This window comes from Anser brachyrhynchus (genome assembly GCF_964034855.1).
Source record: "Anser brachyrhynchus genome assembly, chromosome: 1".
In the NCBI taxonomy this organism is placed as follows: domain Eukaryota; kingdom Metazoa; phylum Chordata; class Aves; order Anseriformes; family Anatidae; genus Anser; species Anser brachyrhynchus.
The window spans coordinates 74,072,945-74,100,648 of NC_137694.1; the positions used below are offsets into that span (position 1 = coordinate 74,072,945).

General features: G+C 38.8%; 1 long non-coding RNA gene across 1 annotated transcript; it reads right to left on the bottom strand.

The window, feature by feature from the left end:
* Positions 1 to 336: 336 nt before the first annotated feature.
* Positions 337 to 26,487, bottom strand: LOC308188488. Its single transcript, XR_013945527.1, has 3 exons — positions 19,667 to 26,487; positions 18,804 to 19,222; positions 337 to 1,897 (listed from the first exon to the last, which is right to left on the bottom strand). It is a non-coding gene; the product is annotated as an uncharacterized lncRNA (long non-coding RNA).
* Positions 26,488 to 27,704: the final 1,217 nt, after the last annotated feature.

Sequence of the window (27,704 nt, forward strand, 5' to 3'; positions counted from 1 at the left end):
AGACAAAGCCAAAATACTCTTTTTGAAGAGGCTGCTCCTATCTGTCTACAGAGAGCCTCATCCATTCAGTCCTCCTAGTCAGGTGGCCTGCAGCAGACCCCCACCACAATGTCACCTGTCCCTGCTGTCCCTGTAATCCTGACCCACAAGCTCTCTGTTAGCTACTAACCCATCCCCAGGCAGAGCTCCACGCACTCCAGCTGCTCACTGACATATGGAGAGGCGATGACCCCTTCTCACCTCCCCTGTCTTTCCTTCCTAAAGAGCCAGTATCCTCCCATTCCAACAGTGCAGTCACGGAAGCCATCCCACCACGTCTCCGTGATGCCAACAAGATCATGGTCCTTTTGTTTATTCCCTGTGTTATGTGCATTTGCATAGACATCAAAGTTAATGGCACGTAATTTTTGTTCATGCATAGCAGGTAGAAGGAAAAAGTTCATTTTGGTTCTGTCCACCTACACCTGCTACAATTCAGAAAAACGGCAGAGTAGCACTTACTTAGATAAAATTTGCAAATTGCACTAGATTAGGAAGAACTGGGAAAATACCAAAGTTAAGGAGATAACAGGAGAAGAATCCTAGGGGCTTTTAAGGGACAGGATGGATTGCCAATAGTGCGTGAGATTGGTGATGGTGAGATGATGAGATTGGTGGGTGAGAGTGGGTGATGGTTGGACCAGATGATCTTGAAGATCTTTTCCAACCTTAATGATTCTATGATTCTATGATTGTTTTCTACAAGCATTCAAAGCATGTAACCATCAAGAGTAAAACCCTGAAGTCAACAGAAACTTTTCTGCTAATAAAAGTGAAGCCACAGTTTAATCCCAAACATGAAGACTGATTTCCCATTAGGCAAAAAGGACTAACAAGGTAAGGAAAAGAGAATTCACCTACAGGTGCTGAGACTGTGTCAGGTAAAACTTCCTGTGAGCATTATGTATGAGACAGCATCATGCTCTGTCAAAGGGAATACTCAACTCTATTAAAATGGACTGGACTACACACTGGAAAATATACTGTATTAATAATTTTTTCCATAGCAACTGATTGGATTAGGAGATTGAATTAGTCTTTCAGATTTTTAAAGTTTTTGACTGACATAGATAAAACATTTCTAGAATTTGCCTCTAAGTTTATATATAGGCTCCAAAATAAGGGTTATAATTTTCATAAATTAATTCAATTGGTGTACAGAGTACTTGGTCCACTGAAGAGCAAGCACTAACTTAGGTTTGTATGTTGAATCACTATAGATTTTTATTTTGGCCTTCAAATATTAGATTCTGATTTGCCCAGATTTGAAAAAAAAACATGTTGCTGCTAAATCAAGTAGGATTTGGTGTTTCAATTCATTATTCCCAGCCTCAATCAGCTGAAATGGCCATTGCTGTGTACAGAAGAATGGTGCATGCTAAAAGCTGAGGAGACAGGGATCAGATGGAAAAGCTAGTGACAGATTAGTAGTGTTGGAATAAAATGTTTCAGAACAGTTTTATGGAGAAGGATGCAAGAGGAAAATTGTCTGATCTGGGATGGAAACTAGTTGCCAGAATTTAGATGAAAACAAGACAAATAGGAAAAAAAGAAAAAGAAAAGAAAAGGGTGGGGGGGGCGGGGAAAGATTAGAAAAAAGTCCAAAAAAAGATTTGGGTGACATGGCTGTCTCCATTCCACAGGGGACGCTCTATGTGCCATCTCTTATTTCCTGCCTGAGAGTTATTCCCAGACATTCTTCTGCACATTTTTAAGGTCCATGATACAGGTCTTGGGGATGTTAGCCATATGGAGAGTTTTAGCATGTGGCTTATAAAATCAAGGACACTGATTGCTCCACTGAACATACTGCTCCGTCCTTCCATCCCTCTTCCTGCTTCCCCCCTCCACAAGACACCTGAGAAGAAAAGAAAAAAAAAGTAAAAAAAAAGTAAAGTACAGTCACACAAACAGTCTGATTGTTCTTTGGGAAGTAATGTTTTCTCAAGCTAGACAGCTGTATCTCATTACAGTTTTCCACATTTCCAGTACTTGTGGCCAAATTAATCAAATTAGGAGAAACAAAGAATGCCATCCTGAAAATGGTCATTATGGTTCTCTGCCTCCTGAGGTCTACAAAATCTCTTTTTTGATGAATCTGACTAGAATATTTTCTGTACTTCTAGCTTGATGTGGGACTGCATGTTGTAAAAAAGGAATATATTTTTGATATTGAAAAAAACCTCCCTGTTCAGAAAAAATATAAAAATTTTAAAAATCCAAGTCTTGTTGAGGGGTGTTTTTCCACAGACAGTACTGGGCATTTGAGCAGCTCTTTGACTCTTCTACTGAGTTCCACATTAATTCTGAATGAAATACATGGAAATAGAACTGCATTTCCCTACAGGCTTACTGTGAATTGATTAACTTTTGCTGCTTGGATCCAGGATCAGAGAATTAAGAGAAGGCACTGAAGCAATGCAAAGGCCTCATAATTGCAAACCCCCAAATCTAGTTATGTCTAATATTACAGGTGAGCTGGCAAAATATTTTCTCCCGAATAGGTTATATATTCATAAATAAGAGCCTGAAATGGTTCCTTTTTAAAATCAGTTACAAACTGATTACCAATACTTTCTAAATATTAAACACTTAGAATTTGTCTTAGAATTTGCGAACTTTCACAATGTCTTGAATTTGGATCACACACATGAAGTAGTTCCTTTAGTTGAGTGTACCTGAAAACTTGAAGTGTTTTGAAAATTCTCCATGTTATCTCAACTCTTGTTTCACTGAAATCCCTAACTATAATGATTAATTCACCTCAACAGGACAAGATGGTTCACAACTGAAAATTCCTTTTTCTTCCTACATTGCTTAGAAACAGAAAATGCAAGCTCACTTCTGGAGATAAGTGGGTTTGAAAACAACAGGCTGGAAGGTTTTGAGTAGTGTAACCCAGAAAATTGGAGCTTGCATGCAGAATGGTTTTCTTGATGGAGCAATATCTAAGTATAGCTGACTGTGACTTCTGTGAAATTTTCTTCCCACTACATAGGGAGAAGAATGCTTTCTATTCTACTGTTTACAGAAAGGTATTCATGGTAATGTAATTGAAAGTCAAATCCAAACAACTAAACTACAGAAAAAAAATGAAGCAAATCACAGGAACCCACAGTTCATGAGATCTGAAAAGGCACCCGGCTTTTGTAAACAAACGAGATTTATTACTCTTCCTTGGCACCAAACAATCCATCAAAGTTAATATCGCAAAATGCTCTGTAATTGTAACCTCCTGTTTTCACTTCCCCCAAAATGTCTGCAAAGGATCAATTTCACATCAAAGGTTTTTAAAGTTTAAGGAATATTTTTATCACTTACATCTAAACTTGTAGTCTGGTAAATTATACCTTTAAACAAAGCTAATTTCCAATGCTAAATAATAGTGATTGCCAAACCATGCTAAGACAGCAACTAGTGACTGAGCGAATGAACCCTCGGATGTGTTAAACATTAAAAATAAATGTCTTCTGCAGCTGGCCTTAACATTAGAAAAAAGGCAGAAGGACTTTCACACCCCATACCCCTTAGCGAAATCGCAGAGTTGAACACTGCTTAGAGAGAAAAACTGTAACTACATGAAGCATATGAACAGAGTTATTCAAAAATAGTTGTAAATGACAGAGATGGCAAAGATGTTTGTTTCCTCAGTCAAGTCTGCTGGAAACATGGATGAAACAAAGAAACAGCACACAAGCAAGCAGGATGCTGAAAGCCCAAATGCAGTCACATCAAGCTACAGATTACCCCAGCACCATGCAAAAGAAGAAAACAAAATCTATCCAGGTGAAACCAACCTAAAATGATGAGATTGCATGCTCCCAGTATTCCAACAGTGGTTTAAATTCTTAGCAGACTAACTGGAAAAAAGGCCTAGATTTCACACAGTGCTTACAACACAGAAGTCAGTGATGACAACTAAAATAATTCCTTAACTTTGTGATACTAAACTTGGCACAAATGAGTCACAGAGTGAATGTACAAGTGAAACCAAAACATAAACCCACAACAGACAATGACCTGTCACATCTTTGCAAGAGTTGCTAGAAGATTATCATGATGTTTTTGCCTGAAGAAGATAGTTTCCAAATAGTTTCAACTGGGATAAAATGATTCAGATGGTAAAACAGATGCTGCTGAAAATAACAATTGCATGCAAAACAGTAATGGGAGTAATAAAGCCAATGCAAAAATTAGAAATCTTTCCTAAAGTCCTATGGCCCATGTTAAGAGCATGTGAGATACTGAAGAGTCAGGCAGGTTCATCTCTGCAAAGATCAAGCAACTCTGTTCCCCAAAAAGAGCTCTCTCCCAGAAGATCATGGTCAGAGGAGTACTATGTAACTTGGCCTAACCCAGAATATTGTCAGGACTTCGTGCCAAAGAGTTACTGGAGCAAAAATACAGTTATTATCATCAGAATTGGACACTGCTCAGTAGATACAGATGGCTGAGAGTGTTGTTTAGAGAGTGAATTGACAGCAGACTATCAGACTTGCCAGGAAAATATGTTAATAGGTCTCACAGGGATCAGCATTATGGTTTATCACATTCTTATGTAAAAACAGGGAAAAGAAGAAACAGAAGCTACAGAAGATCAAAATCATAGTACTATTTCTCCCACAGAAAAGCCTGGAGAACTAATTAAAAGCTAAAGAAATAGGAGGTAAAATTGCAATCAAATGTGCAACAAAGGAATTCTGATTTGCTTTTACAGGTAACATTTTAGCCCCCTCCCCCGAAAATTTAAAAACTGCAGCACAGAGGGCTGAACATAGTGATATTAAATTAGTTTAGAGACCATTAGAGTTTGTAAATTATCTGACATTTCTCCAGTCTTTTAGATGTGTGTCATGACTGAAGCAGCCCCTAGATGAAGGTGCTCAGATATAATTAGTTTAAATAAATGCAATCACCTGCTAATAGCTATGAACTGGTGGCAAGACCGTTTCATCAGAAACCAAAGGAGACTGCAGTGAGGTGGGACATCTCTCACATAGAAGGACAGATTACACAAAATCACTGCTGTCAGAAGAGACAGTCAAAAATTGCAAAGGGCTTGTTATAAAAAAGTTGTATACCTAAGACCTAACTAGTATGTCCAAAGATACAATTTGAGGAAAGGCAAAGCTATTGTAAATCACCACAGGGATTTTATAAAAGCCATCTCCCACCTCTCCTGCCATCTCCCACCACTCCTGCCTTTGATACTTACTCCTGAACTGTCAGTGTTCCACTTATGAGCATTGCCACATTCTTACCAGCACCTACATGCACCACACAAATAAGGCATTTGCACAGGCATAAGGTAAATTTACAATACCATTAAATAGACCAGTTAAATGACATTTTCTAAAGGAGGGATCAGAATGAATCATTTAAAATGATCATTTTTCATGCTTTTGTGTCCAGGATGGCATCACACTAGGACAAAATGCCTAACTGTCTTTCCAAGTGTACTTGAACTGTTTGAGACAAATTGAGAAAACAAGACAAAAATCTGTGAAAGACAGACCACTGATAACTCTTGACACACTAGAACATATCTAGAACTGAAGACTATCTCGATCAGCAAATTGTGATTCAAGGTCCCAGCAACAGAACCAAGCAGGGAAGTGCAGGCCACCTGTGTCTCCAGCTAACCTTTACACAAAGCAGAGGTGGTGTTTTCCACTGAAAACTCTCCATGCGATTTCATTACTGTACATTGCTGTTCAGATGGCTGCGAACCAGGAGATGGAGCCTCTATGACTACTACTACAGTGCTCACTTGTGGACAAAGCAATGACACATCCTAGCAGATGTAATGGCTAAGCAGTATAGATTTGCAAGATGAACAGACAGTTTTTTTGTAGTGTTTACTTGGAAGTAGGAGCTTAAGTCATATCCTTTCATCCTTAAGCCATTGTCATTCAAAAGGCTACAACAATAGTTTTAAAAGATAGTTTTAATGATCTTATTTTAGAAAGCTGGTGGCTAGTGTATCACAGAAGAGCAGCAAAAGACCGTGCTCCATACAGTATGCTAATGGATGCGTGAATCTCTCCAAAATATGTAATCTTCAGTTACATACACATGCAGAAATGCAAGTATTGTAATGCCTGAAATACACCCTCAGTTTACTCCAATCACTTACTGTAATCCTTGAAATACATGCTCATAGCTGCATCTGATCACTGGAAAGCAATGAAGAGAAAATGAAGAATGAAGAAAGAAGAATCAGATATTCTGAAGAACTGCAAAGCTGTGAACACCTATGATGGCTGTGGCATAGAAGACTACCCATACCTGTCACTACAGATCACACAAGTATGTAGTTTCCATTTCAGCCTTCCATCACACCATGAAGAATTGCCCAGAGACAAAGTCAAGGCAAAATTCTTTCTGACTTGTAACATGGCGCAGAGCATTGGGCTGGGCTACTGGACATGTCCATCATCTTCCCAGCTCTTCTACTGATGTTCTAGACCCTGGCAAGTTCCCCATTTCTAGCACAGGGAGTTATACCAGTCTCAAACATAAAATGCTCAGAAATCTGCTGATGAAGACTCTAAGGGTTACGTGTTACAATTCTGAGTTAAGACAGTACAAAAATAAATAAATAAATAAAATGCTCTGCTTGCATTACTTTGAATATCCACAAAAATGAAAGATGTAAAGTCTGTATAAACTTATTTTTAAGAAGTATGTCAATTGATGGTTTTGATAATTTTAAACAAACACCCAGAACTCTTTTTTCCAGAGCCCAGCTAAGCCTTGCCTGTACTGTAAACGCTGTGTACACCTTTTTTTTTTTTTTTTTTTCCAGCTTGTGGCTACAGCTGGAACAGTTCCCCCAAGACAAAAGAGGAGGTCAGAAACTGCAATGCTTTATGTTTCAGCAGTGACACTACCATGGCTCCATTGTTCACATGCTGTATTTCTTCCTCTTCTTTTTTGTTATTCCTCTGGCATGAAGACATCACTTCATCTTTGCCGAATGCTCAACACCAGTCACAACTCAGGAGCTGGTCTTCTCTTCGATGCTGCATTAGTGCTGTGGAGGCAGGTATTTCTTAGAAAATGTCACAAAAGGTGCACACATCTGTCTTTCTCAGTAACAGCCTGTAGCATGGATAGGTTTTCCTTCCTGCAGAAACTTCAACTGCATTTTTCTGTTTTCTCCTTAGAAGTACCGCCTTGTGCCCCTTCTCTGTCTCCATGACTTCACCCCAGTGTGACCACTTTGCTCCTGTGCCAGCCCAGTCCTGCTCCTCAAGCACATGGCTTGCCACTGCATGCAGCACCTTACAGATGCTGAAGACAATTTCACACTGGCAGACCTCTGGCTCAGAAAGTAGACTCATCACAGCATCATGGCATTCAGATGAGGACACTGCCTCGGCATGGTTTACAGAGGAAGAGGAAGGGATAAGAAGAAGTCACCAACAGCCTGAGAAAACAATAAGCTTAATGAGAATCCCTGAACCTACCCTTCCCTAGCCAAGTCTCTCCTTTCTCCTGTAAATTTGTCCCAGTTATAATAAATGCAAAGCCAGTTGTTGCTTCAGAAATCTCACTGTTTATGATAGAAATAATTTGCTTCATATGAACAAAGAGACCCAGGAACATAGAGAAGAAAAAAGAATACTAAAGAAAGTGTATGTGTAAATTAGTGGTTAGAAATCTGAGTCCCAGTGGCACAACCAATATAATATACTCAGCACAGGTAGCCTAGGTAAACAATCAGTTAATATAGCTCTTCTTATGTGAGCTGTTAGAAAACAGACAAAAAATTGAGTCTCTGCTAAAGGATTCAATACACTTCCTCCTGTTCTTTTTAAAATTTAGCGTTTCCAAAGAAAATATGAGTTAATATTTAAATTTCAATGACAGTACTTCTCTGAAATGTAGGAAGAATAGTTAAAAAAAAAAAGACAACAAAAACACAATCAGGCTGTTGAAAACAAAAACAAAACAACAACAAAAAAGATGCAGTTTTTTCCTTTCTAAGTTTAGCCAAATATGCTCAAATGTTGTAAATTAACACTTATCTGTATGGTCTTTCCTCACAGAATCTCAATGGGCTTTCATAAACACTAAGAAATAGTATGTCTCGGTATCTTAATGAAATTCATAAGGAACAGATAAAAATCCTCTCACATCCTGTAGACCTCTTGGATGGAATACAGCATGCTTTCAACATGTAATACTACAGTCCATCTAGTGAAAAGGCTGAATACCATGTCCTATTAAATATATAAAAGGAATGCCATATAGAAAGATTGCATTTACCCTTGCTATTATTATGTGTTTAGATAGCTAATGTTAATGTTCTTATTAGCAATGACTACAAGATCTCAGTTCTAGTTTCATTCTGGAAGACTAACCCTTGGCACTACAAAGAAATGCCATTCGGGATATCTGTATTCCTGTTCAGAATCTGCAGCGCTGTTGAGTGCTTCCTGCAGCACAGATACGGTCCCAGGACCTCACCTGTCCCATCCCAACCTGCTGTGCATGTTCAGGATTGCAGCTCAAGCTACGAGATCACACATCTTGCCAGATCCTCCATCAGAAAACCTGGGTCTAATTGGGATACTGTATCTTTACTCCAACCTCCTGTGATTGCTTTCATTGCATGATTTGATTTCTCCCCACTCCAGAATTCAGACTTGCCTTCCTTTGATCATCTTTACTGGGTGAAAGAGGACTAAATACATAATAATCAGGCTGGAAAAAGCCTGGATCAGCTGTCTTTGGGGACTGCAGATAAATTTTCCAACTGTAGGCATTTAAAAGTGGAAGCTCTTCTGACAGGTACAATCTGTTGATCTCCTTTCCATCTTTAGGAGAAAATGTGCAACTTAGCTGTCCAAGCTGGGTGTGAAACAGAGATAATCGGGCATGCCTCATTGCAAGGGGGCAGTCTTTCTGCAGTAGGACAACAAAAAGGGATTGGGCTACAGTGGTGCTTTGTTCTGGTAATGTTTGAAGACTGGAAGAATAAACTTTGGCTTTGGAGAGGTTGCTGACTTCATCCAGAATTGCAGAGGCATCACAAAAGCCTTGTCAATGCACTCTTGGCACACATCTCATCTGGGGATGATGTGTAAGGTATGAGACTAAGAGCACACCTCACTGGGAACATAGATATAGTACCACATCTTATTCATTGCTCTTGTCAACCTCACAGTCCGCAAAAAGACGGGATTGTATTTCTTGCCCCTTTCTTGCCACTCCAGTGTATGGGATGATTTCTGTTTACAGGTTAGAGGAAGCATAGCTCCATGTAGTCACAGAGGCCATGCCGGGAAGTACACATACATTTAATATGCTTGCTCTGTTTAGTTGTATGTTATTTTTACATTGAGTTAGAATGAAATCTGTCCTAAAAATCACTAATGTGCAGTTGTTGCAAATGTGGTAGTATGCTGACACCACCCTTCAAAATGTCCCTGAAAAGAAAACAGATGTAGGAGGAAAGGGTGAGTTATAAGAATATAAAAGGCACAGGTGGTCCAAGAATGCACTGAGAGTCTTCATATGTACTGCAGCATAATTTCCTTCATTGTAATGAAGAAGAAAATTGCAGTGTGTGACCTGCTGTGTCCTGAGATCTCAGGATGCAATTATGGCCGATATTAAAACTTCTACTGACCTCAACTGGTTGAAGACTTTACCCCAAGCCAGATGTACACAAGACAGATGTATCTTGAGCAAATAGAAGTAAAGACAACAGAAAATGACATATTCCTGGCATTAAGCAGCTAGAAGGGATTCACAGCCACCTCAGAAGAACCAAGGAATATCTATCTCCATTTTACATCAATGCATATACATTAAATGTGTCTTAATTGGAAGTGATGGCAAGAAGAAAACTCTCTGGGAAAAATATATTCCACAAGGCAGCAAGAGACATAAACTTTTCCAATGAAAATCTTTTGAATATTTTCTTCTTTCTGGTTTCAGAATCCCATAAATATAGTCTGCTAAACTTCTATAAATCATTTTGTGCAGTGATAAAAACTTGGTTTGCTTTTTTCTTGTGTATATATTCCTATTTAATTTAGTTTGGTGTAAATTTATGATGAGAAAACACAAATTATTTTCAGCTTGAATATACGGAATAGGGAAAGTTATCACAGCAGCCTTTCTAAAAAAGAGAAACGAAAAAGAAAAACAGGGAGAGAAAACCATTGGATAGTATTGGTAATAATGAAAACTGAGAAGGTATTTGCTTCCCTTAAAATAGAAATTATTTCAAAAAAATTAATTATTAAAAAAAAAAACAGAAATGTGCTCAGTTTCACTTTGTTTTTTTTTGACTTGTTCTAATATCAGGAATGAAATACTGCACTCTCCAAACAGCACCGAATATTTAACACTGTGCTGTTTGTTACACTTTCTGTATTTTCCTCACACAAACAACCCAGAAGCAACAGAGAAAATAAAATAAGGCAATACAGGCAAAAGTACCATCTCATCTAATTGAAATATGAGACATAAGAGAAAGAAAATTTGCTAAGATTCAATATAAATGAGAGGTCGCGTGAAATAATCTGAATGCCTACTGAAGTCTTTGTCTTGCTTCTGTTGTTCTCTCTGCTTTTTATTCCTTGTTTGATATGGGCTTCTCAGTTTCATGAGTTGATTCATTATTCCTTGCTAACAGGAGACAGTGACAACTATAGGGCTCTCCTCTAGTGCCTGTTCCTGCCTACCTGCAAGCCCTCATCCACAGCACACAGGGGGAGGAAAGTTCATCATTCTTACCTTTTCAGAGATAAGATATTTAATACTAACATGAAAATTACAGCCAACTTATCTTTCATATTCTGCCCATAAGAAAGCACATCAGGATGCTAAGAAGTTTTTTAATGTGGATCCAAAATGTAGCACTTAGCAGGTTTTAGGAAGAAAAAGCTAACCTATATACCTTTGTCTGTTAAAAAAAAAAAAACAAAAACAAAAACAGTATGTCTTCTGTGGAAGTTGTAGTGAAATTCAGCAATTTTTCACAAAAAATTATATGGCGCCTTACTTTAAAAAAATAATAAAATCATAGAGCTATTAACACTGTTCTCTGACTGCAGTAACTCACTCTAGAACTTTTTCATGTTGATTATATTTTTCCACCGAACAAAGTTCATCATCCTTACCCTTCCAGATATAAGCTAAGCTATTTAATACTAACATTAAAGTTACAGCCAACATGAAGTATGATTGAGAGTAAATGATTAGTACTGTAAAAAATAGGAAGCATGATATTTTATATCCACTGAGTGGTTAGAATTTTTTATAAAAAAAAAAAAGTTTCACTATAAGCCGTCATTTATGTAATGACCTAGTCAACCATTTTATATTTTTTTTTCTACTTGTTTAGCTACAACAAACTGTTTGCTTTATGAGTCCCCATCGCCTCAGTAATACTGCTGCAAGCTTCCTATTCCTTTTATGTTCCCAACAGGAATCTTCTAAACTACTTTCTAAATGCAAGCACTGCCGAAAACATAAAAGAAGTCAGCTAGTGTCCTGGTTTCAGCTAAGATAGAGTTAATTTTCCCCCTAGTAGCAGGTATGGTGCTGTGTTTTGGATTTAGGATGAGAATAATGTTGATAACACACTGATATTCTAATTGTTGCAGAGCAGTGCTTACACTAAGCCAAGGACTTTTCAGCTTCTCGCTCTGTCCTGCCAGCGAGCAGGCTGGGGGTGCAGCAGGAGCTGGGAGGGGACAGACCCAGGACAGCTGACCCAAACTGGCCAAAGGGGTATTCCATACCATCTGACATCATGCTAAACAATATATAGGGGTGGCTGGCCGGGGTGGGGGGGCGGCTGCTCGGGGATAGGCTGGGCATCGGTCAGCGGGTGGTGAGCAATTCCATTGTGCATCACTTGTTTCTTACACATTATTATTGGTATTACTATTATCATTATTATTTATTTATTTTTCTGTCTTAATAAACTGTCTCTATCTCAACCCACAGGCTTCATTTTCCTGTTTCTCTCCCCCATCCCAGAGAGGGAGGGGGGAGGGTGAGTGAACGGCTGTGTGGTGCTTAGCTGCCAGCTGGGTTAAACCACAACAACTAGTTAGTCCACTAACCCCAGTCCTGCTCATAAGTTAAATAAACATTGCTTTGGAACTCCAGGGTGAAAAATCAGCGTGTCTTAACCAATGCATGGTGAATTTTGCATGTTAACCTGTTTGGGGACATCAAACACCTCTGTTTGCTGTAATACTACAGGATATTGGGAAGACTAAGGAATTAGGTGGCACAAAAATGGTGAGGAAGTAGTTAATGATTTCTATTTTGTTTTGTATACATTTAGAAAGACAAAGGGGGGAGAATGTGAAAAGATAAGTTCATAAATAATTATTTTGCCATGGAAAATACCATTTTGTCTTGAAGACATAAATTTTGTCTGCTATTCAACCATTCTGCAACAAACAGAAAACAGACCTTTAGGGAAAAGGGATGTGATTGTATGAACTTTTTTAGGGAGGGGGCAAATATGGTAATATTTTGATAGAAGTGTTGTAACTTATCCCATATATCAATCTTTCTCTGTCATAATACTAAGAAAACTGTATTTCTTCCAAGCTTTGTAGATTTTTAAACAAGAATGTTTTTATATTTAAAAATGTCACTTACACTAGCTATCAGTTCATAAATAAAGATAACACCTTAAATTCAACCGTTCACACACAAATAGGAGAGAAAAATAACTGGTAGCAATTGTTACATATTGCCAACCCAAAGGATTGAAACCATAGAAGGCCTCATGAAGGTCATGTGAGTATAAAATAGAGTTGAACAGGTTTCTATTTAAGGTCATAATTTTGAGATTTTCAAGATTCTTATTAGCAACTCCTTCTCTAGACCCATGTAAATAAGAAAAAAATGTTTTTAAAAAGGAAAATCATGTTGCCACATCACTTGAAACACTACAGAAACTTTGTATTTGTTAGATGTAATGTATTATCTTGACAGGGCTTGCTGTGTGTGTAGAATCTCTCATTAAGAACATTATATATCAATCATATTCAAGAGAACAGCTCTTTTATGCAATTGGGAAGAATTGCTCCCAAATTCTTTTCCATGAATGAAAAACATATGCTTTGATATGGATGACATGCAAAAAAATCATCCAATACTTGTATCTGAATATGGGGAAGGAATTGGAAGTAATTCAGTCCCTTCAAAAAACATGCTTATCTCAGCCACACTGCAAAGGTGTAAAGCATCAGGCATCATCCTTGCACAGATGGAAGAGCAAGCAGGATGCAGATGAGCCACTCAGGACGCATGGCAAATGGAGTTCATCACAGATATGCACTCAACACCTATAGCAGTTCTCTGTGTATTCTGGGTCTGATGCAATCTTTTAATGAGGCAGAGCCTCAGTTGGTCTACAGCTGTCACAGTTCAGCTGCAGGCCCCTCTAAGTAACAGAATAGCCCTTCACAGCCCTGCTCCTGCTTCTGCACTGAGCTACTGAAAAATGTTGCTGAGGTATCTTGAGTGCTATTTCCAGATGTATCCTCTGTAATTAATTATCTCAGTGCACGTTCCAAACCTGGGACTAACATTCACATAAGCAAATGAAACCGGTGCACCTGTGAGCAGTTGTGGTTTTTTTGGTACATGTTGGTGCATGAGAAACTGCTTTTGAAAATGAATCATTTGCACAATTTTGTTTTCAAAATCGTTGTATAGGCTGAACTAAAGGCTGGTGTTGAATTTTCATGGGTTTAAGTTGATCACATTCCAGTTCACAGCAGCAATTGTCATGATGAGTTTGCTTCCTATAACCCGTTCCAGTTCTTGATCTTAATGCTTAGCAGGGAATTTGGAGTGACTGTGGAAGCCATAGAACATCTAAAAACAGAATAACATCTACTAAGCATTTTTTCTCTCTTTTACATAGAGGCAGCATGCATAATATGACTGAAAAGAGGCAGCCACTAGGGTATGCAAAACATTACAAAGGCATAATTCATATTTCATGAGATCCTTCACAGAGAAGGGAATGGTTAAACGGAAGCGTAAGTTATGTTAAATATTTAAGAATCTGCTACATGCCATAAAAGCATTAGCAAGCAGTAAGCAGCTAGAAGATGCTTATCATTGCTCTTATGCTCTTGAATTACTCTTTAACTAGTTAGCTTAGCATAAAAATAATGCATACAGCAGAAAGCAAGCAGAAGAATCTAACAGTGGAGAAGAATTAGGTCATACCTTCTGAGAAAGAAAATTAATGTTGAGCAAACAATTACTACTCTAAGTTAAAAAGCTAAACAAACATCTTTTAAACTTAAATAATGAGTTCTATGACTGAGAATCAAGGCAAAGGATCCCAAACAGATCAGATATTCCACCAAAAGTCATTGAGACTTTTGTTTCTATTTCACTTGCATTTTTTACAGAATGGAGACATGACAGGTTCTGTTTTGTTTTGAAAACATCCTTGCTCTAAGGGGAACCTTTGTGGAAACAAAGACCAAAAAAAACCAAAAAAAAACCAAAAAAAAACCCCACAGTTTAGATTTTAACTTTAATTCCATCATATTTTGGCCTGAATCAGTTTTTAAGAAGTCTTTTCTAACTCATGATGTGATTTAACTTCTCCATTAAGTACTTCTAATTTGCAATGCTTGTTAGTTGTTCCTTAATATGGTGCATTATGTAAGTCATACAAGTATGAGGAAAAGCAATAACTACCTGAAAGTAAACACTTCAAAAATAATCTAGGTATTGAAGAAACAAACAAACAAACAAACAAACAAAAACAAACAACAAACAAACAAACAAAAAACACAAGATCAGTACTTGTGCATGTTCTCCTGTCAAAAATCAGTCAGTCCTGAACTGAAGAAAGATATATCTTTGACAGGGCCACAAGTAGTACCTAGGAAGCACAAGGAACACAGTAGCTACAATGTTTATATGAAACAAACTGCAAGAATTGTACACAGCTCTTCCCAGCCACCCTGGGAGAGTCACCCTGGCATCTGTGTTCCAGTTTCCCTTATGCTGTTTGCTTGAAATCAGAATTAATTGAAGGCTAGAGCAAATGTCTGAGAAAGCATTAAACGAATTACATACTCTTTTGAACTTAAGAGAATGAAGGGATTTCCTAAATGCCAGCTCCCTCCAGAGTCTGAGGAACCTTTCTTATTTCTCCAAAGGTCTTACTAAGGTTTTTGTAGTAACAGATATCCTAGTGTGTGTTAATTGCAACTAAAAAGTTGGCATAAAGATGGACAGCTTTCTACCATGAGGGGACAGAGTAGCATCAAATTAGACTAAATAAAGCTTAGAGAAATCAATTGCTTCTCTCCACTCCCTCAGCCTCCTCCATTTTTCTCCTTCCCTTGGGGCAGATACAATTTTTTCTGGTTTTCAACATTTTCACAATGCACCCTTTTAACGATATACTGCAAAAAGAGTTTATTTATAACCTCTGCTACAGCCAAAAGACTTGGTGGAAGGAAATAGAAGGAAAGGTATCACTTAGCTGGCACAGACAGGGATATTTTGGCAGCCTACAATTAGACATTTGTTCATTCCTTTTGCACTCCAACAGAACTAAAAGACCTTTGCTGAGCAGCCTGCTGAGGGACTGCTAAGGTAGACCACAATGGTCTCCAAAGAATCCCATGCCTCCACCTACCCACCTCTTGTTTTATATTGCATCAAGACTCGTGGGACAGCCTTTGGACACAGTAGAGTGTCTGAAGTACTGCGGTCTTCTCTGAGACAGGATTTACAGACAATAATATTTACATTCATAGCAGAAAAATTGATTTGAACACTTAGGTGAGGTAAAAATACCTCAGAGGACTAAAATAATTTTGTCTGGGAAGTCAGCCACAAAAAAAAATCAGCACAAGCAGGCATCAGCAAGTGATAAACAAAAGGAAGGCAGAGATAAGAAGGATGGATGAAGGTGGAATCTTCACGACAGTAGAGTTCCCTAGACTAGCTTTTCATTTGAGGAGAAAAGTTTCTATCTTTCAGTTTCTCCAGCTGTCTCCTTACTTTCTTCCTTCTAACCTCCCTCATTTCCTTCCTTTCTACTTAGGTTGCTGCCACCCATTCCATCCTCTTCCCCTGCTTCCCAAAATCTAATCAATGCTAAACCACAGCATTCACAACCGCCTCGACTTAACTTATTTTTGCAGTAGATGAAGCAATCCAGGATTACAGAACCACAACTGCGGTGGCTTTGAGAACATTTAGATATACATTGTTTGCTTTGATTAACTCCTAATTTCAGACTGCTATTTCTAGAAATAATATATACACCACGTTTGTGCCAATATTGTAGAACTTGTCTCACACATTAATATTTTATTCAGATTTCTACAGCCATAAATTACAGATTACGACAACACAGAAAAAAATATTAGCTGTTTTTAGGCATAAACTGTCATTTCTGATGGAGCTGTGGAACCTGAGGGTTAATATAAAGGGGAAGACTAGAATAGATGGAATAGACTAATAAACATTCCTAATTGTAATACTGTAAGAAATTGAAAATAAGGATTTTAACGTATTTTTGTCCATGTCAGAAATTATTCATTTTCTAAACTGAAAATGTTTTGACAGTTTAGAAAATGATAAATGTAGGAAAAACAAACATTTGTATGTCGAGGTGAAATGTTTTACAACATTTAGGATGAGAGTGGAAAAAAATACATGAATAGTTGCTGTTCTGCACTGTAAGTTGTCTGACTTACAACAGTGCAATCATTCAGAGTGTATGAAAGTCATAGGATGGGGATTGTCTTGCTGACAGGCAGGGCTGAAACTGAAGAGTTTTGTGTCCAAATGCAAATATGATGATATGCTCATTATTTCAGTATTGCATGTATATTCCAGGTGGCAAACACTTGCTGTACTTTTCTCTACTCTCAGTAACACGAATATGAGATCTTCCAGGGGAAGTATCATCTATTTTGCATTAGCTGCTTAAAAATCCACACTCAGGGAAAAATTTTTCCACAAAGATGACTTTTCTTTCCGATGTAAATAGGCATAACTTCGCTATTAACCTCCAGAAGAACTAACAGAACAAGGTAACACACAAGACAAAACATACAGTCAATGAGCAATTAGGCCCATCTGATATAGTTTCTGTAGTCAACTGAATTTTTTCATACCTGCTTTAGGAAAGAAAGTTAACATTTAAAAGATTTGTCCTAGAGCTAGAAAGGTGAGGCAAGCACACCCCATATTCAAGTTCCTGTGACAAAGCAAGTGTATTGATGAGTGAGAAAAGAGATCAGCCAAAAATGATGGCAGATTTGTCTATCTTTTCCAGTAGTTCAGAGATGGAAATTATTAATCTCTGGATAAGGATGGCCATGACATTTTCATGGATGACTGTAGCTTTGTTTAAGAATTTTGGAAAATAGCTTGTTAACTCTGCAAGTACGTTATTAAGTCAAGGATGCTTTAAGAAAAGATACTCAAGCAGAAAATCCAGACCTACTTTTTAACCACTGTGCCATAAAAAGCAAGAATGGCATCCCTTTAGGATGGGTGACAATGTAGACAAATCCAGATTTCAGGAGTAGTGTGCTTATCTAGTGCATAAGCTCTTCAAAGGAGAAGAAAACAAAACAAAACAAAACAAACAACAACAAAACCAACCAACCAACCAACAACAACAACAACAAAAACACACCTTAATTCCTGCCAGTTTGCAGTTTGTTTTGCTTGATGGCTACAACAGAGAGTTGTACTTGCAGCGTCAGCTAGTGGCTATGGAAGAAACTGATTACAGCATGAGAACACAGGGTTTGATCTCTTGGAGTGAATTCTCAAAAGCTGATGCCATGGGCTTGCCTGGGCAAGCAGCTTCTGGTGAAACTCAGGCTGTAGCAGAACATCACAGTCTTCCTTCCAGTCATTTCCATGCAGCACTTATTTTCCCATCCCTTTACAATCACTTTCTTATCTTGGGCAAGTCACATAATCTCTCTGAACAAGATTTTCATTTGCCTTCATATCTTTTAATTTCTTTCCTTCTGGGGCAGTTTCCATAGACTTGTTCAGCCCTTCAGCTGCAGACCCATCCCTTACCACATGAAGTATTATTTTTGTTATTTATGTATTTGTATTTATGTCAGCTGTAAAGGAGACATACTAAAGATGAAGGCTCCCTTTTGTGGATTCTTTGCATAAAGACGAAATAAAAGCTTCTGTGCTCTGATGAAATTTCAGGTTAAACGTGAAGATGACAGGAATAGTATTGATCCTCAAATGCAGTGTGGATCTTCCAGAAACATTTTAGGAGAATTCAAGGAGCCACCCCAAAGAGATTTGGTTTCCAAACAACACGTGAAAAAAAGTTATGGAATGATTTAGCCATGCAACACAAGAAAGCAAATGGGGAAAAACGCTGCAGGTACGACACAGCACACTCATATGCTACGGTGACAGATATGAACTGTATACAAAAAATGGTTTTAGGGATATAGAATGAAGATAAAAAGCAAAAGTAGAATAAGAAAGGTCAGGAGTATACTATACTGCAAAGATCTAGGAGTTAGGGCAGATACCTTCTTTTAACTGACCAAAACCGAGCAAATGATTTTCCAGAACTGTTTGGGCACCTTCTTCCACTGCTTACTCTTGAATGTTCCTGATTTTTGCCATCATTAGGGTAGATGAGCGATCAGGAAACACTCTCTGTGGGTCTGTTTGCATGATGTTTTCCTGTTACAGAATCTAGCAGGGACCTTACCACAGGCATTTTAACTTACCTGTGTCTGTTCTTCCTTAGACTGCAGTGAATTACATTTCCTTAGACTACACTGAATGTGGCTCTTTGATCTCTCTGAACTAGGTTCTGCACAGTCTGTTTCTTCTTTGCAATTTTCATTCTCACCTTTTATTCCAAAAGTCTCTTTCTGTTCAGAAGCAGCAAATGAAGGAAGTATGACAGCTTATCCAGTACATTGTCTCTGACCTGGAAATATGTCTTTTAGGGCTCTTCAGCTGTCTTACCCCAAAGTCTGTAGTCTCGGAACTGCTCATCTGGCAGAGCAGAGCAAAGATTTGGGATGCAGGTGCCCTCATGACTAAATAGCGCGTGACTTGGCCCACAGAGCTGTCTCACAGCTGGCTGAAGGACGACAGCCTGAACGGGAGGATTCTGACTTGCAAAACACGGCTTTGTTTCCTAGGGAAAAAAAAAAAAAAAGGCATTTTCTTGAGATGAGCAGCCTTGGAAGGCAAACCACCACCACCAGCTGCAGCACACTGCTGCCTCTCCTGGCCCAACACCGTACTGCTAACTCCCAGTGGCTGGAGCCAAGTCGTTCCCACCCCCCACCCCCCCCGTGATTATGATCGCTGTATTTGAGAACAGAGCCATCAAATTAGAGATTATAATGGAGCACCGGGAGAGGTAAGTGCCCAGACTTATCTCTGTTGGGCTGCTGAGGGTGACCTTTTCAGTGGTGCTGCGTTTTCATGCTCCGTCCATTTTGCAGTCCTGGTTACATGGCCACTCTTTGTGCAGCCATGCAGTAAACCTAGCCCCTGAAATGATCCGAGTTAAATATTTCTACCAAAGACATTGACCTGCTTTTCTGTGCTTGATTGTTTCAGAAACGTGACTTACTGTGACCCTGAAATCTGTCTTGGTATGACTGGAGCACGAGGGCAGAAATGAAAGCTGAGGACCCAGGGACTCCTCGCTGCTAGGAAACAGGCCCGTTGAACTGCAGCCGTAAGGTGCAACCAAGCAAGTCTTGGGTTTATTCTTAACCATACCTGGAAAGTGCCAGAAGTTCTCCAGCTGCAGGAGGACAGATGCAGCCTAATTGCAAGTTAATTGCCAAGGTGACAGAAGCCCTGTGCAGGGACTTCTGGCAGATCTTTAGCCCACAGGTCTCCTGACATGGAATAATGAGTATGCTCTGGCGACTTGACTCCCATACACATTTCAGTATTCCTATTGTCAATCAAAGGACTACAGATAGTCCATTATAATTACAATGTCACTGTCTATCAAATCAATTTGTCATACTGAAGGAAAGAAAGCATTTAAAAAAAAAAAAAACACGTGCAAATAACAGAGAGCAAAAGTCAAAGACTGGAGTTACAATTAAAGAATGAAGGCAGTATATGGGCTAGAGTCTCATCTGGAAAGGGACTGAGAAGGAGAGGAGCACATCTGCCCCTGTTGAAACATCCTAGATAACCTTTTTTCTGAGAAACTGCAGGCACATCTGGCATTATATTTTCCCTCAGTTCTAGGGTTTTGTCTCTGTTATTGTTAAAGAGCTGAGATCATCGGTGGTATTCAAGTACAGGATTTTGCAGTGGGCCTATCTTTACCAAAAATGGCCCTGATAGAATATTTCTGCCACGCACTTGAACTCACGCTCTGCTACCTGGCTGCTGGCAGCAGAGAGCGCTGGAGCCCATGGAGGAGAGCCCAGGAACAAGCAGCACCGCTGTGCTGGCTGGGCGGTGGGGAAGACCAGCAGCGTTAGCACCACCATGTGCAGGCACCAACTGGGCCCTTCTCTGTCTGCTGGTTACAGCATCCTGTGGTTGAAGGCAGCCTGTAAAGTCAGTCATGACTTGCTTATTAAACACCAATAAAATATCCCAGTTGCTTATGATTAAGGACCATACAACCAGAACAGAATGAAAGTCCTTAAACTTTTTTACTGCCTTTAGATGCACAAGCATCTGGTGCTTGAGAGCAAAGGCACCCTTTTTTTTTTTTTTCCCATCTTGCTCTGTCTAAGCCATGTCTCCTTTTCACCTGACAATTGCTCTTAAGGAAGTTTCTCTGGAAAGAGTAATGCTTCCCTAATTGCACACCAAGGTATCTGCTGCCAGTGCTGCACGCACACAGGCAGAGGTATACACCAGCCTCCATTCTCCCATTGTCTTCTTGCCTCCAGAGCCAACACTAAAACAGACCTCAAATTCCAGAGGGAATTAGATATGCAGATTTATTTGATCAACTGTGCCTAAAATTGCATGCATAAGGATGTTTGGAAGGACAGTAATGTAATTATATGTAAACACATTGCTATTTGACATTTCCTTCCTCTGTGAGGAAATTATCCTAGCATTTTATTGTTAACCATCTATTATTTAGCAGAACCTGCTTTGCTGCCAGAATCCCAGACATAACTGCGTAACATCAGTGGCTATGTGAATATTAACAACAGTTAACTACTAAGAAGAAGAACTATTCTGAAATAATACAGAAGCTGCAGAGTCAAGCACCCAGATGGGAAGAAACATTAGAATTAAGCTTTCGGGGTCAGCTTTGGCTTGACACTTTTGTACATGTGTGTTCCTTTGAGTTAAGTGATAATAAGCCATTTCCTCTTACTTCTCTTGAAATCTCAATTCCTAAATTGCTCACAGTTGCCTTTTTTTCTCTGTCTTCTTACTGTAGAAAATTGCTCTTACAAGGAAAACTATTTTATAAAAAGTAGTAAATTACATTGACTCATCTTAATGCCCAAATCTCCAGAGACTCTGATTTGCTTTAACTCACTGCAGTCTCACAATGAATTAATTTTAGCCATTCGACTTTATCCTAAATGTCAGGAGATAGTGAGGGATGCAAAGCACCTGTAGGAGATGAGAACATAAACCAGTTGTAGATAGAATTTGAAAAACACTCTGAGGTACCATTAGTCTAATTTCAGCCAAGATCACAGAGGATTTTTTGTACTAAAAATAGTAATTTTACTATTCCAGACAAAGGCATGGAGCTGAATTTTCAAATTTACAAATGTGTTTAATTTTAAAACCTCAGTGAGGAGTAAAGCTAAGAAACAAAGCAAGTAGAAGTAGAGCAGCAGAAAATCTGGAACCTGATCTCACAGTTCTGGGTGCTTGAGACAGAAACATGAGTAAGGTAAGTGACAGCAGGGAGTTAACCACTTACATAAGTTTTTTCAGTGTAAGAGATACTCCTTCTTGTTAAGTCATTCTTTTTTCCCCTTCATTTACTAAACTACTGTTATCTCAACCCCCAAGTTTTTCTTGCTTTTCTCTTCTGATTCTCTCCCCAACCCTGTTGGGGTGGGGGTTTGAGCGAGCATGCTCTGTTGCTGGCCAGGATCATCCCAGAACAATTAGAGAAGGTTTTTAATTGTTTACTCTCTGTTCTGAATGTTTCAACGATTTCAGGATGGATGAAGAGTAAAACCAGTAGCTTTTGCTAACAGATACATGTGTAGAATCCCCTTTCAGGAAAGCTAGCATTTCTATATGGCCCTACCAAGGCTGAAGCCAGGGTTTGAAATCAGGAACTTTCACACTGTATGAATTTCCATAGAAGTAACTGAAGACTTCTAGTATTTTGTAATCCCACATAGATCTGCCACTAGCAGGGTCCATAAATCTAAAGAGACCTTGTTTAACTGAGGGTAATGAAGAGCTTTAATATGTATGTAAAACACAACCTCTTGAATCATTTTGGTTTCTGGATCAAATGGAAGCCTGTCAGTTGAAAAAGTTGTCTCTTCAAAATCTTATAAAATATAAAAATTAATATTAAATCAATTACTTAATGAAAATAACAATAACCCCTTGGGTTACTTGACTAAACCATTGTTTCCTTCTAATAAAAATGTATGGCTGTGACATTGTTATTTTTCTTTCTTTTTTTTTTCTATTTTACATTTCTCTCCTTTCATGGAGCACTACATTTCTGGAAAGGTATCCCCTATTGTTACTGATCAAATTAAATTGACTCGATGGAGGAAGAGCAACCATGCCTAAATGTCCTTCATAATAAAAGTAACTTAAAAATCTGCTTTTCCTTACTGCAAAGGCAGTAGATTTCCAAGTGGAAATTTCAGAAAAACTGGTCACAATGCACTGGAACTGATACTGTCGCTAGTACGGAACTATCTATAAAGAAGAAAAGAGATAAAAAAAAAAGTGATTTCTCATCAACTAACATGTACCTAGTGGCAAAAGTGCAGACCATGGTGACATTGAGTCACTGCTTGGGCAGTGCAGCAGAGTTTTAGCTATCCAGTAATTATTCTCATTGCTTCAATTTTATTCTCATTATTGATTAGAATTAATATTCTGGTTATTACAAAGGCAGAAATGGCAGCAAAGAGTGCTTTCTTTAAACAGATTTCAGCAGTAAAAAACAAGTTCACACAATAAGCCTGTGCAACCGCCTTCCTTGATCTATAGCTGCCTTCTAAACAAGCTTCCTTCCTATGTCCATTTGAGTCAATCAATGGAAACCACCGCTAACTTATAACGCAGCCAACATCTCAGCAGAGGTGAAAAGCACTTATTAGTTTCCAGAAAAAATTGCGTATTCAAACTGCAGACTCTTGATGTGAAGCGTTTCCACCTGCATTTATGGTGTACTTGGTATTTTGAGGCTGTCGTGTACACCATGGTGCTACTGTAATGCAGATAACCAGGACTCCTTTTATACTCCATGTTTGTACATGTACCAGATATTCTCAATATATCTTTTTGTAAATTGTGAGCATTTGTTCCTGCATGAACCTTGTCCTAAGTCTGTATGGCATACACCTTACCCAAAGAACTTTGCACTTGGACACAATGTTAGTAATCACTAAAAGAAGAAATGGAATTTGGGAACCACCACATTAGAAGTAACCACTATGAAATTAATGTATCTTGTTAGCTCTTCAGGACATCATCCAGATGTCTCACCTTTATAGAAACAGATGTGCCCATATTCTGTAGTTGTAATTACTACAGTGCCTGTATATCAGCAGCAGGCAGAAGAAAAGAGGCACGTCTCTCCTTGATTTAAAAATCAGATATTTAATTTTGTACATAGTACCATAATCTTGCTCTGTGGCATGTATCAATATGGAATTAGATCTAGTAAGGTCCAGCTGAGATCCCAAGCAAAAAAATTGTGCCTTTGGGACATGTGGCATTACCACAAGCCCATTCTGGAGTTCCTTTCAGCTAGACTGACAGTTATCATGATAAATTAACTACCAGTGCTGAAGATGTTGCAAGATTTAGCCCACAGTCAAGTTTTAGGCTGTTCTTCTTAACAAAGGATGTCCTACAGCAACCAGTTTCCAGAAAGAAGAAAGCAGGGATATCAACATTTCTGAAATAGAGGGCATGAAAGAAATTAATGATAGAGACAGAATGATTTCAAAAATTTTAAATTGTAAACTGATGGAACTTCAGCTCTTTTAATTTAACGTGGAATTGATATGGAGGTAATGTGAATTGGTCAGAACCCATTTCAGTTCTGAAGTAACTATACATGATTTTCATCTATTCCTGATACATTTTCCTAATTTTTTTAAACATATCTTTCCAGTCCTATCCACAATATTACAGCATGCATGTGGGTTTACATCTGATGGTTTTTATTGGTGGTGGACATGCTGAGCAACATTCACCAAGACTATAAAGCCTCTATATCACTCAATGTCTCACAGCAATGTTAGAAATACAGCAGTGAACTGGAGGATCACTGAAGCACAGAAGTCAACACACTGGTTATGTTCCAGAGAATCAGCTATGTTATTTAGGAACCATTAACAGTATTTCCCTAAGAAGGGTGATCTTATGAGTCATATCATGTCTACTCTTAGGAAAATTTAATTGAACTTTTAATTTTGATGAAGTATTACATGTAATCCAAAGGAAGTGCACATTTTCCTTTCAGACCACAGAATAATTTACCTTCTGCAATACTGTGTTTATACTGTGTTTATATACTGAAATATTCACCAGATGATAGGTAAAATTACACTTGAGATCATTTGCAAGAACAAATTGTTTTGTTTGTATGAAATCTGGGGAGAGAATCACAAATATCTCCAGTTATGTTTAAAATCCTAAATACAATTTCGTGTCAAGTATTTATTCTTGGGAGCAGCTATCACTTAATAGAAACATACAGTACACCTCCCAGTAGTGAATAAAGTGAGCATATTTCAAAGGAATACTGTAGACTTGGTAACTAATGTTTAATGCTATTCTGGTAATTATCTTGCAGCTTAGAGAATAGAAATAAGCAATTAATTTCCTCCCCAATAGAGGTTCGTGCTTCCAGTAGACAGTGATGTATCACACAATCTACTTACTTCAGGAAGGAATAAGATAATAATGTTCCACCATCAAATATTTGTATTTATATTGTAACTTAGGGCAGTTAATGAGACAGGAAGCTTGGTTTATATAACTATGATTATAATGAGATACAGAAAGTATTCCTACATTTATATTTATGTGTGACTTTCTGTGGGAAAGGAATTCGCAGGTGGCTTTGCGCTGTTTCATGCATCCCTGAATTAGAGATAATGAGGAAATAAGCAGTAGAAACAAAAACTTGAGCAAGGTCGAGATAAATTAACTTGGCTGCAGTGTTGAAGATGAGATTTGTGCAGTGGCCAATTGCTGGCTGGCTTGAGGCGCGTGTCTGAGGGTCTCTAACCAATTGTATGACCGATTCGGGCATGTGGACAGCACATGGGGTTACGGGGGAAGTATATGTAGTAGAGAAAAAAGGGCAATAAAAGTCTCCTGTTCAAGAGCCAGCAGGAGTCCGGGTCTTTCATCCCTTCAACTTTCCTTCTAATTAATGCCTGATCCAGTAGAAGTCACTGAAACCTTTGCTGCTGACTGCGATATTTGGGCAACAAAACCTGTTCCTCTGTTATAACTTGGGGAAAAGCATCTACAGCTATACCAAGTCCGTCAGAGCAGTGGGACTTGGCAAATTTCAATGCATTCAGTGAGAGTGCTAAAAGCATAGCAAAATAATATCTCCCAGTGACCCAGACCATGCCAAGTTAACTTTAATTCAACAGTAATTCATGGTTGCGGTAGCATTGAGTAAATTGAGACTTTTGACTTTTTAAAGGCTGACAGAAAAAGGCTTGATAACTACAGCCAGCAGCATTGCTACGGTACATTAGGATAGCCAGCGTGCACAGGGCCTGTGGGCAGGGAAAGTGTAATGAAAGGAGGGATAGAGTTTATTACCACCTTGTACATGTGATACATGGAGTAATAATTCGTGTCAATTAGATGATTGGTATAGAACAATGAAAAACACTGAGTAGACTGTTAATATAACCTAATGATTAGTGAATTGTAAAACTTGTTGCTTAATGTGATATGATAATCGCATTATTAGTGTGGTTTTAGGAGTTAACGAGATGTGGGAAAAAAGGCCTTGCATAAGCCAATCATATTTTGTTACTTTTGGGAGCCTCGTGGTTTGAGATAAGGGGGCAGAGCCTGCGCAGAAGAGAGGGAGCCAGTCAGAGCCGCCCTGTGGTCTCGGTGAGATCCAGGGAGCCACGGCGCCTGTGCAAGAACAAAAGGTTACTAGCGGTGACGAAGAGGAACCATGAGCCTTCATCCCCACAACCCTCAACGATCACCACCAAGAGGTACTGCGCAGGCGCCAGCAGGAGGAGTTTATGGAAATGCTAATTATAATACAAAGTGGGGATAGCTTATACGTATGTATAGGCATACTTGGGTTTCTTACGAATATGTAAATGCAATAGTCTATATATTTAGAAAAACCAATGGTTGCGGTGTGCGTGTTGGTGGAGCGTAGACTCCCCGCACACCCAGCGCTGTTTACTTGCCTTTTATAAATACTGCTAAATTCAGATTGAGTTGTATCCTCATTTATAACATACATTAGGTAAGCAGCTACTGCATTGCAAATGACATTTAATTTATAGCATTGAGCTGGCTGGCCTGGCCTTTGAGCAGTTGTATCCACAGGGTCGGGCCCAGTGTCAGCATGTGTCCCCGTGGGTGCCTCACACCAGGCAGGGGTGAGGGCCTGGCCTGGGCCAGGGGAGACCTGCCTGACCCTTGCATGCCCCTGCCCGGCCCAAAGGCCCACCAGCCCTGCAGCTCCCTCACAGGCAATTTCCAGCCCCCAGCCAAGTGCCATGACCCCTTGGAGGCTTGGTAAAACACTCATCTCTTTTACACAGACTGTTTTCCCTTTCCTAGTTTTAATTTGAAGATTTACAACAACCACCTTGCAGACAGGAAAAGAGGTGTGTAATTTGCTTCTTGTAATTATAACTTCTTCCTTGCCTTCCTGTCCTGTCATCTCTGGGTTATTGTGTTGTTTTGCAGAGCTTTTTGGTGTTTACAACATGGGTATCTCCTGAAGTACTGCAGGACAAATGCTTTCAAATGTGTCCATTCAGAGCTGGACCTAAACTGAGCAATTCTTTTTATTCGAAAGGTAAAGAAATGAGCTCCATGCATATACTGGTTCTCTCCCCATCTTTACCTCTGGCATTCAGGATGGCATAGTTTTATCAGATTCTTTAATTTCAATATTCTCCGTAGAAATATTAGAATTGCCTCAAATCATGTAGCTGCCTGTTAATAGCTCCTCTGTAAAACATTTGATTTTCTTCTGCTAAACCCCTTTAAAAAAATTGGATTGCATAAATTCGCTATTTACTGTGACATTCACTAAAGCCAGATAAACTCCAAAAGCACGAAGCATAGCAGTTATAATTTACTATGCACATGTATCTTGATGGCTAGAAAAAAATGCAAGAGATGTTTCTGCTTTCAAACCGCTGAAGCTTAGCTAGAAACACTTAGTTTAATGATTTGGAATAAAGGTGTAGAGCCATCAGCAAAACAACCTTGATCTTGTC